General features: G+C 42.6%; 1 long non-coding RNA gene across 2 annotated transcripts; it reads right to left on the bottom strand.

Moving 5' to 3' along the window:
• Window positions 1-3559: 3559 nt before the first annotated feature.
• LOC137237134 (uncharacterized) lies at window positions 3560-12533 on the bottom strand. Of its 2 annotated transcripts, none has more exons than XR_010948836.1 (3): window positions 12392-12533; window positions 12206-12333; window positions 3560-4037 (listed from the first exon to the last, which is right to left on the bottom strand). It is a non-coding gene; the product is annotated as an uncharacterized lncRNA (long non-coding RNA). The 2 variants fall into 2 exon arrangements; XR_010948837.1 differs by having other exon boundaries at window positions 12386-12472.
• Between the last annotated feature and the right edge of the window lie 2593 nt (window positions 12534-15126).

The raw sequence follows: 15126 nt of genomic DNA, 5'->3' as shown, positions 1-15126 counted from the left end.
AGTGTATCATGTACAAAGGATCGGGGTATTCTGGATTAGATCCCAATATTTGTCCACCCCGAAGTTGTGAAAAAACTTTTGAGGCTCCTTTCTGTTTGCCCCATAGGACCTCCGCTACCTAACATGCCCGCTGCTGGTCTTGGCATACTACAACCTTCTTCCAAAACAATGGTCAGGCAGTTTCATCACCTCGGAGGGTCGTATCTATTTTTTTGCGGATTACGATAAGATATGCTTAACCCTTCTGCATTATTAAGAAAAACTTACAAATTAGCCATTAAGGTCACGAAATGACCACGCATATATTTCAGTCCAAAAATTATTACATAGGTTTAAAAAAAAAATTGAATTCGTGTTTAAACACATTAAAATAAAAAGATTTCATATTCTTTCATTAAAGAAATTATTTTTAAGTTTATGGAGCATGGTTTCCGCAATAAGACGTTGTGATAGAGACCATAGTCCGATGCTGAGGGCATACAGCAGTTCCACATACCTTACAGTGCTCAGTCTTCCGACGTTCACCCGATGGACAGATAGCGCAAGGTACTCTTTGACTCGCTTTCCTTTTACGGCTAGGCTCAGTCGTTGGTGTGTTTGGTTGCTCAGACTCGGTTCTCATTTTTTGGATAATTGATGCCGATGCTTGTGATCTTGGAACACGTTCTCTGCGCTGCATATGCTCAAACGCGAGAGCTAATCCCAGCTCTTCTAAATAAAGCCTCCTTTTATAAGTTTTGGACGAACTCCATTCGGGGTTCACTTCAGTCCACAAAACAAATCCACTGAGAGCAGATATATGTATCAATCATATTGCTAAACAAAGCTACAGGCCATCGTTTTGTTTGCCTTTTACAGGAGTATGTTTCTACCAATTGATCAATTGTATCTACTCCTCCTTTCGTGCTGTCGTAGTATGAAATAATCTCTGGTAGCTTTTTTGGATTGCTTGGAATCACATCTTTTCCGTGATGCAGAGTGCTTAAAAGTGTGACAATTTTGTATTTTTTAAGGAACATATTGTACCAGCGAAACTTGCTGGCTAAAGAAAAATCTACTTGAAAATACAGCCAGTTTACGATCCTCTTTTTTTGTACTGCATACTGGAAGGCGGCCACCGTGGTGTGATGGTAGCGTGCTCCGCCTATCACACCGTATGCCCTGGGTTCAACTCCCGGGCAAAGCAACATCAAAATTTTAGAAATAAGATTTTTCAATTAGAAGAAAATTTTTCTAAGCGGGGTCGCCCCTCGGCAGTGTCTGGCAAGCGCTCCGATTGTATTTCTGCCATGAAAAGCTCTCAGTGAAAACTCATCTGCCTTGCAGATGCCGTTCGGAGTCGGCATAAAACATGTAGGTCCCGTCCGGCCAATTTGTAGGGAAAAATCAAGAGGAGCACGACGCAAATTGGAAGAGAAGCTCGGCCTTAGATCTCTTCGGAGGTTATCGCGCCTTACATTTATTTTTTTTTTTATACTGGAAGGAACCTTCGGTTACCTCGCACCGTACCAACAAGGGTAATATTTCGTTTGAGTAGTTCTTGCGCCAATTCGTATGTTGTGAAAAAATTATCTGTTGTTATATTACGGCCAGGGTAGGAGCTCACTAGATCCAGAACAACGCGCTGTCCTTGGTTTCTTTCTGGCTGTGAGTTTATTGACTCTTTTCCCAAGTATATTTGAAAATTCAGACAGAACTTCGTGCGGACATCGGCTGCTACCCAAGCTTTCAAACCGTACTTATGAGGTTTACTGGGCATGTAAACCATAAATGGACATCTTCCCTTGAAAGGGATTAAGCGTTCATCTACTGTAACATTTTCGTACGGTGCAAACAAGTAGGGAAGATTTTCAACCCATTTTTGATATAAATCTCGAATGGGTGCCAGCTTGTCAGTGGGTCTCAGTGATCTGCGGTTTTCTTTATCATCAAAGCGAAGAATTCTGCTGATTTCACTGAAACGACCCTGGGACATAATACTACGGAATATTGGCCTTCCGTGTGTTTCATCCCAAAGGCTACATAAGCTTTCAGATTGCGATCTGTAAACATCTGTATGAAGTGGTTAAATTTAAAATCATGGGATATTTTGTCTTGAATTTAGTTCTTTACCTGCCAAAAGCAATACGCCAAGATACGCGTCGAACTCAATTTCATCTATTTTCTTGAATTTATCAGGGCTTCTCTTAGTACCTTCCATGTTACTAAACTCTATTACAATTTTTTTCATCTGCTTTGTGAAGCAAAGCTCAAATGAACTTTTGAGTGAAGTTATACGATGCACAGCGTACTGTGTGATTCCAGGTTTTCCTGGAATAATATTTTCTTTTGTTACCCTTGATCTTTCCGGTAAAGTAGGCGATAACGACCACACTACACTTTTATCTTTTGAGCTGTATGATGCTGAATTTTCTTCATAGCCATGCTCAGATTGGGTATCAGAATCAGAATCAGAGAAGGTTTCATCGCTCACATCACTGTAATCATCTATATCATCATCAATATCGAAAATCTCATCTACCATTTGCTGCAGTTGCCTTTCAGTACATAACCTCGAACACTGTACAAAATAAATGCTTCAACAATATGTTGAATTTCACTAAATAGAAAATAACACTTACACTAGGTCAATCCATGCTTTCAATATTTTTCACAATTTTCTAATTCACTTTATCACTTTCAAAAACTTCTTGCTCCGCCAAGTTGAAAAAGTTTACTAACATATATGTACTTTTTGGTCTCTCAGCTATTGTTTCAAATTATTTCATTTGAATTAATCACAGCCTACTATAACTATCTAAAACAAAACGGCAAAAAATCATCTATCAAAGCAAAGCCTTCTCATATATAAATTCGAATTCGGATTCAAAAAGTGGAACAGCTGTTATATTCATATTATTCTTATGCCGAAATCACAGATGGCGCTGAGAAAGCACACCCAACATTTTTCTTTATATTTTAGGGTATTTTTGTGGATTTGAGTAACAGTTGATACAAAATTATTCGATTGCTTCAATGGTTGTTTGAACTGTATATATTAATTTGCCTGTGGTCATCAGATGACCTTAAGGCAAATAAGGAAGTTTATGAATAACTTTTTTACTAATGCAAAAAAATAATTTTTTTTGCCAATTTAAATGTAAAATAATATTATGTAGGATAAGGTAACAGGAAATTTTAATAATGCTTTTCGTTTTCAAGATATCGGCAATTTTATCTTTAAAAGGTCATCAAATGACCTTAATGACGCAGAAGGGTTAATAAACCATTTTTGGTACCGTCGCAGCAACTTTTTCTTTCTGCTAAGGGACTGTTCTGGAAATCACTTGAATGACTGGGCCTCATACAGTGCGATGAGCGGAGGCTACTCTTAGAGCTGCTATTCGCTCTACAGATGTTAGAAGTTTATAGCATCATAACTGACGTTCCATGGGTCCGGACCAAGAAAATATATGCAACATATGCAACAACGCGGGTATCTGGCTTGCCGGTTACCCGCATGGGTTACCTTCTGTCAAATCGCTTTTCGCACGAATGAAACGCGTCCTTTTTGTTTAGATAATATTTAATTATAAATAATTCATATATACAATGTTTTTTTTTACAATTAAAATTATTTCCTTATTACTCTAGTAAACTTTACATATGTGTATATTGATATGTACATGGTACATAAGTACATTAACTTCTATTTATAGTTGTCCCTTTTCTGAAACTTTCGAAGCCCAGTGATGATGCCCAATTTTTCCTGCGCTGGTGGTGTTGTTCAACGTCAGTTTGCAGAGCCATATGAGTTTTGTACTCATAATAGCGGAAGCCCCAATTCGTGCTATCAAAGTCGATTTACAGGTGATGTTGAGATTTTGGTCTTGAGCCTTTCCCATAATATACTTGTTAGGACCTTATATGTGGTACTAAAAAGGCGGAGGGATAGTTGTCGCAGTTTTCTTATAATTTCAGGATATGTATGTTCTTCCTTCAGCCGCGGCTGGAATATTTGGAATATTGCTATGCGCACATCGTCAAAATCAAATTACCTAGAATCAGAAAGAAACTAATATCAGTAAGGATAGATTAAAGTTTTTAATATATGTAACCCGAAAAGTGTTCTATAAATAGGGCTCCACAATTAGCTCTTTTCTGAGAGGCCAAAACCACGAGGGACTCAAGGAGATTTTAGATAACCATAATCATGGATACCCGAAGATGTTGTTGCATTTATAGAGAACATAAAATTATAACAATGGATAATTGATTGATGTTACGAAGTAAATTAGACCTGTTACAAAAACAAATAAATGCAGATGACTGTTTAATCCATTATCCGAAGGTCTTGTATGGATGTGCAATTTGAAAAGGACAAAGTGCTGCGAAAACAGCTTTCCGCGAGTAACCCGGGAACGAATTGATATGACTACGCCTATCCTTCTTAAGCAGCAGGTTCGAGCACCAGTTCCCTGTTGGACAAGAAAATAAACGTTTGGTTGTATCCAAGTTGATCATATGCTAGTACAGAATATACTCGTTTGCTGCATCTGACCAGTAAATCTAAGTTTCCCAGATTTTCTGGGCTCAGCAAGGGTATCCTCCTAAATGGTGTATTTGTTGCGCCCTGCTGCCTGGCCGCTTACAAAACCAGGCACAAAGGAACTTGCCTTGGGACACCCATAGTGCACTCACGCTTCTCATGGCCCCAGCGGTTTGGGGGGCAGAGAATATACCCGCGGCAGGTATGCCTGCCATAAGAGGCGACTAAAATACCGCAAGGTTTCAAGGGCTACTAGCGCAATTTATAGCTTATCTTTTTCTGTTTCTTCAGTAGACGAGGCTCTGGCGACCCCAGGTTCCTCATGGAACTAGGGGGTGGGCCGGGATGGCCTTAAAAGTTCAATGTGGTCATGTTAAATCGTTCTCGAGATGGTCGGGCTTGCATCTCAATGGTGCTTGTTACAGCAACGGACCAGATCTATATCTGGCAAAGGATCATCAACAATGATAAAACTTGAACCTTCTAGATTATCCCACCCTAGGTTATCCAACTAAATGCAGGCGGCAGGCCACGGAGCTCGCACATTACCATTATATTGCGCCTCCCATTACCATCATCGGCAAAGAGGTTGAAAAAGCCATCAAGCTTGCTAAACCATCTAAAAAATATTGGCTAAAGGGATCCAGTTATCTGGCGACTGTTGTTGTTGTTGTGGTGCTGGTCTACCTTCCGATATTAAAAGTCATTGATTAGTGTAGTCTCCACGTAGTGAGCTACTCCCACGACTACGCCCGCGTCTAGTGCCACGATTAATGAAATTAGATTTGAAGGTTCTTCTGTCGCTTCCCAAGGCCGTCGGTTCTATGTACTGGAGCGACTCTGGATTTTTCCCGACCAAGGACTGCCATTTCAGTGTAACCCCATTTAATTGTCATCCTCCCAGCAGTTCCTAGCAGCGGGACTGCTCCTTATTCTCTTGCTCCGGGAAGATATCGAACCCAATCCGGGTCCGTCCCCTGACCTCGGTCCTAAGAAATGGTTTTGCTGCATCTGCCGGAAAAGAATCTTTTTAGGACGGTCATACTCTTGTCAGTGTGTCTCGTGTAAGGGATGGTTGCATCGGACGGGTTGTTCTAGGCTAGACCCCAAAACCAGACGTCCACGTAACTTCTATAAATCTTTTGTGGCTCCTTGCTGTTCACGTCCTAGGACGTCCCGTAGTCTGCGCCTTAGCGCCCCCCGCTACCTTCCAGCAGTCCCGCAGCCTAGCAAGCCACAACAAGTAACCGCTGTTGCTCGCACCCCACGGCGCCACCAACTCACACGGCTGCTCCCACTCATACCTACAATCTCCGTAGTAGAATCGGGAGCAATGCCTAGCATCAGCCCCTGCCCCCGTCTTCTTCCCCCCTCTTTTCCGCCAGCAATTGTGTTGGTCAGGGAAACAGACCCAGGCGTAGTCACCCGTCACTTACCCCCACAGTGACGACGTCTCCCCCTATGCACTTCAGAATTCTGCATTTATACTGTAATGGATTAACTGTGAAGATCACGGAGATAGTGGACTTCATGAAGCTGCACAACATCCGCATTTCTGCGATTCAAGAGACTAAACTCACAGCAAGATCTGCATTGCAGACCTGTTCTGCGTATAATGTCCACAGAAGAGATCGCGAGAGCGGAAATGGAGGCGGCCTCGCGTTTATCATACACCACACTGTGCAATATCATATATTTGATCCCGACATCGATCGCAGGGACAGTGTCTTAGAACGTCAAGGATTATCTGTCCGGTCGGGCGATGCAAACCTAGAAATCATCAACATCTTCATCTTTCCTGTCACCTGTTGCCCCAGTGGATACCACCCTGATATCAGCGCCGTACTCACTGGAAACAATCGCATTATCTTAGGCGATTTCAATGCCCATCACGATCTATGGCATTCAAACTTGCGGGTGGACAGTAGGGGTGAGATGTTAGCCGATCAAATAGAAGAAACGACGTTCTGCACAATAAACGGAAACGCCCTCCCATGTATGGTAGGAAGCTGTCACAGTTCGCCGGATATTTCAATCGTGAGCGCAGAACTCGTAAACTGCGTCAGCTGGCAGCCGATGGTAACATTGGCATCAGACCACCTGCCTATACTTATTTCGCTAGAGCCTTCCGCCGAGTTCTGCGTCGCAGAAAACGCACTTTCATTAACTTTAAAAAAGGAAAGTGGGACTAATACAAATCCTTTACAGACAACCACTTTGCTGCCCTCCCTAACCCAACTGATACCCGCCAAGGGGAGCGTGCTTTCCGTAAGGTCATTAAATCCGCCTCGGCTTTTCTCATTCCCGCCGGTAGCATTCCCGAAATTCGTCCCCACTTTCCGGCAGAGGCCGCAAGTTTAGCGAGAGAGCGTGACCTTATAAGACAGCTCGATCCCGGCGACCCCCAAGATAAGGGATATAAACCAACGTATAAGATTGCTTGTGGATGAACACAAGCGGGCGACATGGGAGGAGCACCTAAGCGGGTGTAACCTCTCTGCTGGTGTAGGTAAACTTTGGTCCCAGTAACGTCCCTATCGAATCCGTCTTAGCACAATGACAAAGCTTCCATCGCCTTTGGCGATAAAGTGCTGTCGGATGCGAGAAAATTCGCGAGCGCTTTCTGCCGACAATATATAATGCATTCTACGGTCGACAAAAATAGACGGAGGGCCAATAGACACGCACATAGACATAAGTTCAGCGCGTCACCAATTACCGTCACCGCCAAAGAAGTTGAGGATGCCATAGGTCATGCTAAACCATCCAAAGCAGTGGGCCCAGACGGCATAGCCATGCCGATGCTTAAAAGCCTAGGGAAAGAGGGGTTCAAATATTTATTGAACGAACTATTACACGGCGTTTATTACAAATATTTAACATCCAAACCATGGGTGAACCTCCGGATAGAGGCAAAAATAATGCCAACATGCCCATGTTAAAATGGGACAATAGCAAGACGTCTAATTTCACCCACAAAGTACCGGATTCACCGGGCAATTCCCGGCATAAAGGTCCGACGCCTTTTTATGGAGTTCACCAAGGACCTGCTTGTGTTTTTTCGCTTCATACGGCTGGGTTCTCAGGTGCCGTATTTCCTCAAAATGCTTACGGAGATGACTCCTTAAGCCCCTAGGCGGTGCTGGTTCATCAATCAGATGTCTATTGGGATGCCCAGGTTTCTGGGTATTCAACAGGAACTGTTTGGTCAGCATCTCATTTCTCTCCCTGATGGGGAGTATTCTCGCCTCGTTATGCAGATGGTGTTCTGGGGACATAAGAAGACAGCCCGTGGCGATTCTGAGAGCAGTATTTTGGCAGGCCTGTAGTTTCCTCCAGTGGGTGATTTTTAGGCTTGGCGACCATATGGGTGACGCGTAGCACGTAATCGGCTGGCTAATTGCTTTGTATGTAGTCATGAGCGTTTCTTTATCTTTTCCCCAAGTACTGCCAGCGAGGGATTTGAGGATTTTGTTACGGCTCTGAATTCTCGGAACAATTGCGGCTGCGTGCTCACCAAAATGTAGATCCTGATCAAACGTCACACCCAAGATTTTGGGGTGTAGGACAGTTGGTAGCGTAGTGCCATCGGCGTGGATGCTCAAAATGGTCGACATTTGGGACGTCCATGTGGTAAATAAGGTCGCGGAAGATTTAGTCGGTGATAATGCCAGGTTTCGCGAGGCGAAAAAACTGGAGAGATCAGGGAGGTAGCCGTTTATTTTATTGCATAGCGCATCGATCTTTGGGCCTGGGCCTGTGGCCATTATTGTGCAGTCATCGGCGTAGGAAACGATTGTGACTCCTTCCGGTGGTGAAGGTAGCTTAGATATGTAGAAATTAAACAAAAGTTGGGATAGGACACCACCCTGTGGCACCCCTTGGTTAATTCTCCTTGGTTTTGATGTTTCGTTTCTAAATTGCACCGATGCCTGCCGACCACGCAGATAATTTGCGGTCCACCTTTTATGACATGGGGGAAGGGTAGACCCTTCCAGGTCTTGCAGTAACGAGCCATGGTTGACCGTATCAAAAGCTTTTGATATGTCTAGCGCTACGAGTACTGTTCTATGGTGGGGGTATTGATTTAAACCGCAATTTATCTGGATGATAATGGCATTTAGCGCGGTGGTAGTGCTATGGAGTTTTCTGAAGCCATGCTGATGAGGGGCTAGCTGCAAATTTGCTTGGAAATAAGGGAGCAAAATGGGTTCAAGCGTCTTTGCCACTGGCGATAGGAGAGATATCGGACGATACGACTCACCTATGTTAGCTGGTTTCCCAGGCTTTAGTAGCGGGACCACCTTGGCCATTTTTCATTTCTCAGGTATGACAAAGGTGGAAAGAGACAGGTTGAAGACATGCGCTAAATATTTGAAACCCTCTTTCCCTAGGCTTTTAAGCATCGGCATGGCTATGCCGTCTGGGCCCACTGCTTTGGATGGTTTAGCACGACCAATGGCGTCCTCAACCTCTTTAGCGGTGATGGTGATTTGTGGCGCGCTGAATTTGTGTTTATGTGCGTGTCTATTAGCTCTCCGTCTATCTTTGTCGACCGCAGGATGCATTATATATTGTCGGCAGAAAGCGCTCGCACATTTTTTCGCGTCCGACAGCACTTTGTCGCCAAAGGCGATGGAAACTTTGTCTTTGTGCTTAGTCGGATTCGATAGGGACTTTACGGTGGACCAAAGTTTACCCACACCGGTAGAGAGGTTACAACCTCTTAAGTGCTCCTCCCATTTCTCCCGCTTGTGTTCATCCACAAGCAATCTGATGCGTTGGTTTATATCCCTTATTTGGGCGTCGCCTGGATCAAGCTGTCTTATAAGGTCACGTTCTCTCGCTAAGTTTGCGGCTTCCACCGGGAAGTGGGGCCGGATTTCGTGAATTCTCCCGGCGGGAATGAAATGTGCCGAGGCGGATTCAATGACCTTACGGAAGGCACGCTCCCCTTGGAGGGCATCAGTCGGGATAGGGAGGGCAGCAAAGCGGTTGTCTGTAAAGGATTTATATTCTTCTCACTTTCCTTTTTTGAAGTTTATGAAGGTGCGTTTTTCAGTGAAGTCGGCGGTACGCTCGAGCGAAATAAGTATGGGCAGGTGGTCGGATGCCAATGTTACCATCGGCTGCCAGTTGACGCAGTTTACGAGTTCTGCGCTCACGATTGAGATATCTGGCGAGCTGTGACAGCTTTCTACCATACGTGTGGGGGCGTCTCCGTTTATTGTGCAGAACGTCGTTTCTTCTATTTGATCCGCCAACATCTCACCCCTACTGTCCGCCCGCAAGTTTGAATGCCATAGATCATGATGGGCATTGAAATCGCCTAAGATAATGCGATTGTTGCCAGTGAGTAAGGCCCTGATATTAGGGCGGTATCCACTGGGACAACAGGTGGCAGGAGGGATGTAGATGTTGATGATTTCTAGGTTTGCATCGCCTGACCGGACAGATAGGCCTTGACGTTCTAAGACATTGTCTCTGCGGTCGATGCCAGGATCAAATATATAATATTGCACAGAGTGGTGTATGATAAACGCGAGACCGCCTCCATTTCCGCTCTCGCGGTCTTTCCTGTGGACATTATACCCAGAGCAGTTCTGCAATGCAGATCTTGCTGTGAGTTTAGTCTCTTGAATCGCAGCAATGCGGATATTGTGCCGCTTCATGAAATCGACTATCTCCGTAATCTTCCCAGTTAGTCCATTACAATTTAACTGCAGAATTGTGAAGTGCATAAGGGGAGACGCCGTCACTCTGGGGGTAAGTGACGGGTGACTACGCCTGAGTTGTGGAAGGCCAGGACGCAATTGCTGTTGTGGCCCTGAGACTGGGCGTTCTTGGGCAAGCATTGGGGTACCCCGATGATTTGGGTTTGCGACCTGGCAACATGGCGCAATGAAACCCGTCGGGGGGTTGCCATCGCGGAGACCAGAACATCTAAGAAAGTGGCACCACCCAAGGTAGGAGCTGCATTGGGCGGATGTCGCAAACCTATATATTCTGTGCTGGCAGACGGTGCAAACGGAGGTAGGGACTAAGAGTCTGTTTCCCTGACCTGAACGATTGCTGCCGGAAAAGAGGGGGGGAGAAGACGGGGGCAGGGGCTGATGCTCCGCATTGCTACCAACTCTACTACGAAGGTAGTAGTTATGAGTGGTATCAGCTGTTTGAGTTGTTGGCGCCGTGGGGCGCGAGCAGCAGCGGGTATTTGTTGTGGCTTGCTGAGCAGCGGGGCTGCTGGAAGGTAGTGGGGGGAGGGGGGGGGGGGGGTGCTTAGGCGTAGGCTACGGGACGCCCTTGGGCGTGAACAGCAAGGAGCCACAAAAGATTTATAAAAGTTACGTGGACGTCGGGTTTTGGGATCAAGCCCAGAACAACCTGTCTGATGCAACCATCTCTTGCACGAGACACACTGAACAGAGTATGACCGTCTTAAAAAGATTCTTTTCCGGCAGATGCAGCAAAACCATTTCTCAGGACCGGGGTCAGGAGACGGACCCGGATTGGATTCGATGCCTTCCCGGAGTAAGAGAATATGGAGCAGTCCTGCTGCAAGGAGCTGCTGGGAGGATGACAATTTGTGGGAGGGGCGAAACAAATTAGATGGGGTCACACTGAAATGACAGTCCTTGGTCGGGAAAAATCCCGAGCCGCTCCGGTACATAGAACCGACTGCCCGAACCCCGTCTTCTCCCCCTGTTTTCCGGTAGCAATTGTGTAGGTCAGGGAAACAGACTCTTAGTCCCGACCTCCCTTTGCACCGTTTGCCAGCACAGAATATATATGTTTGCGACATCCGCCCAATGCAGCTCCTGCCATGGACCGTGCCACTTTCCTATATGTTCTGGTCTCCGCGACGGCAATCCCCCGATGGGTTTGCTTGCGCCATGTTGCCAGGTCGCATACCCAAATACACCGGTTACCCCAATGCTTACCCAAGGACGTCCAGTCCCAGGGCCACAACAGCAGTTGCTTGCTAGCCTCCCACAACCCAGGCGTAGTCACCCGTCACATACTCCCAGAGTGGCGACATCTCCCCCTATGCACTTCAGAATTCTGCAGTTAAACTGTAATGGATTAAATGTTATTCTTATAATTTACTAGCAGACCCGGCAGACGTTCTTCTGCCCTAAATTTGGCCTATCTGCATACATTTTTCCGTCTAACTCTGCCCTCGCCCTCTACACTTTTTCCTAATCTTTGTATTCACTCCTCCCTCCGTATTTTTCGCTTCATCTATCTCCATCTTCTTCTCATTCTATCTCTTTCTCAGTCCCCTTCTCTCTTTTCTCTTCTCTCAAGTTTTTCTCATTCTTCTTCATTTCTTATTGCCAGTCCCAGAGGGTGCTATGTATTTTGTTGTTGGTTTTTAGGTACAATTGCGGTTGCATGCTCTCTTAAATGGAGATCCTGATTGAACGTCACACCCACATTTTCCTCGACTTGGACAATTGAGTTAATTGCTAATTAAGTTTTAATTGTTCTACAGTCGAATAGTCGAGGAAACGATATTGACGGAATTTGTCCCATAAAAAAAATAATCGTGACATCAATTAATTCTTATTCACAAAATAGATTATCTGATTATGTCGCTATCTCCGTATTAAATATAATATGCAACTTTTTTACTTTCACCAACGATATGCATATGCGATAGATGTTTGGACTCACCAGTTAAATGTTAGTATAAGATCACCATCTGCAATTTTCTCTTGTACAGAGTAACTAATAGCTTCGGCCGCCTTTCCAAATTGATTTTCTATGTACGTATCAATAAACCGCCATACATTCTCTTTCAACTGTAAGTACAATTATAATAATGACATTATACTAATAAAAATAGATACGTACACTTACATCAGATTCCGATTGATGAGTTGGCACATAGTGTACTTATCCATAGTACAGGTCTACAAGTAGGATATGTAGCAGCACGCACATACACAGCCACGCTCACCTGATAAAATGCTTGTTCTTGTTCGTTTTTTTTGTGGATGCTATTTGGCACTGTTGTACTTCTTAGGACCAAAAAAAGTTTAGTAGCTGCTATCGAAAACTGCTTAAAATTTGTATTGTTATATTACAAATAAATATACTTATTTACTTTCAAACGAGCACTTAATTACATCTCTCTTTAATATCCATATATTTTGGCCAATTTTAATTAACAAATTGTGATACTTTATTACCAGGGACGATTGCTAAAACACGACCAAAACCGTCGGGGAGGTATTAATAGACGGGTTTTTGCCTCGCTTCCAATAATTCGAATACTTTTTCTCTTTGGACTATTGATAACAGGACAAAACGCGTCTTTTCATTTCTCTTTCCACATTTTTGGACGGGTTATTGCAGTCGACCACGGTTTCAAACTGTTTTTCGCGGAGAATTTTTGAACGGGTAGAAAAACTTAGCACCTGTGTTTGTATTCCTAATGCTGGAATAACTACGCGTTCTCAGATACCCCAATTCAAGACTTTTGTATAATTTTCTGTAGGACCCATATAGGTGCACTACATTTTCATACTAAATTGGTTCCAAAAAATTGACCATCACAGCAACCCATATCTGATATTCCGCTCCATTTTTTGTTTCCCTGTGTCGCTTTCCACGACAGCAACCCCGGTAATTTTGACACTTCGTTCAGTGTCAAACGCAAGCTCCACGCAGGTTCCACTGAGTTCCACAATAGTTTGACACTGACCGAAGTGTCAAACTGCAGTGTGTTAGAAAGAGAAAGGAATTGTTTCCTTCTCATACATATCATACTTGTAAACTTGTACTATGTACTTATCCACAATGAGTTGAGCGGTGTGAAGTTAGCCCCCCCAACTAAAAATTTTTAATTTTTTAAAATGCTAATCGTTTGATAGTCGTTTGATAATGATTGATACGCTTCTATTTTCGTTTGATAGTTATTCGTTTGTTAGAAAAAAAATTTAAATATCTATGTGAAGTTAGCCCCCCCAACTAAAAATGTTTAATTTTTTAAAACGCTAATCGTTTGATAGTCGTTTGATAATGATTGATACACTTCGATATTCGTTTGATAGTTATTCGTTTGTTAGAAAAACGAAATTTTTTAAAATATATATGTGAAGTTAGCCCCCCCAACTAAAAATTTTTAATTTTTTAAAACGCTAATCGTTTGATAGTTGTTTGATAATGATTGATACACTTCGATATTCGTTTGATAGTTATTCGTTTGTTAGAAAAACGAAATTTTTTAAAATATCTATGTGAAGTCAGCCCCCCCAACTAACAATTTTTAATTTTTTAAAACGCTAATCGTTTGATAGCCGTTTGATAATGATTGATACACTTCGATATTCGTTTGATAGTTATTCGTTTGTTAGAAAAACGAAATTTTTTTAAATATCTATGTGAAGTTAGCCCCCCCAACTAAAAATTTTTAATTTTTTAAAACGCTAGTCGTTTGATAATGATTGATACACATCGATATTCGTTTGATAGTTATTCGTTTGTTAGAAAAACGAAATTTTTTAAAATATCTATGTGAAGTTAGCCCCCCCAACTAAAAATTTTTAATTTTTTAAAACGCTAATCGTTTGATAGTCGTTTGATAAAGATTGATACACTTCGATATTCGTTTGATAGTTGTTCGTTTGTTAGAAAAACGAAATTTTTTAAAATATCTATGTGAAGTTAGCCCCCCAACTAAACATTTTTAATTTTTTAAAACGCTAATCGTTTGATAGTCGTTTGATAATGATTGATACACTTCGATATTCGTTTGATAGTTATTCGTTTGTTAGAAAAACGAAATTTTTTTAAATATCTATGTGAAGTTAGCCCCCCCAACTAAAAATTTTTAATTTTTTAAAACTCTAATCGCTTGATAATGATTGATACGCTTTTATATGCGTTTGATAGTTATTCGTTCGTTAAAAAAAAATTTAAATATCTACATATGTCAAATTGCCCCCAGTTGATAATTTTTCAGGCTCTAGAGGCCTAGGAGCTCGAAGCGATATCTATGTCATTCTCTGGTTGATAATACGTGATAATGCAACTGGCTGCACTCCCCTCGTTGCGGCTCTTAAGTTAGAAGGGCATACACATTTTATGTCATTTATATATATAGGAAGAAGACAAACATTAATTTCAGGGTACCTCTTATCCGCAGTTTTGATTATATCTGTTAAACGGCTTTAAATAAACCAAATAGTTTACTTTTATGTCATCAGCATCTTTATTTGATATCCATTTTGTACAATTACATGTGAAGTTAATCCCCCAATTGATAAGTTATAATTTTTTCGAGTTGGGTACATGTATGCATATTTTTCTGAGTTTTGGTATTTTTTCATAACGGCAACAATATAATGGAGTAGAATTCAAAACTACATACATATATTAAAATTTAAACCTATATTTTTGCATTGATTGTTGTACCGTTAACTTCAAGTGATAGCCACGTCGGCGCCGACGAAAATCAACATACTGTAGACCACTTAGTTGAATAATTAGGGCTGATCACATTCAACACGGCGTCTACAGACTACAACCACAATAAAGATAAGCTTGGCGACAACCGTAGCGAATGTCAGGGTCAAATAGATTATATTGCA

Source organism: Eurosta solidaginis, chromosome 1 (genome assembly GCF_040869045.1).
Source record: "Eurosta solidaginis isolate ZX-2024a chromosome 1, ASM4086904v1, whole genome shotgun sequence".
Classification (NCBI taxonomy): Eukaryota; Metazoa; Arthropoda; class Insecta; order Diptera; family Tephritidae; genus Eurosta; species Eurosta solidaginis.
The sequence above is the reverse complement of the archived record's forward strand: the minus strand, read 5'-3'. Positions and strand labels throughout refer to the sequence as shown.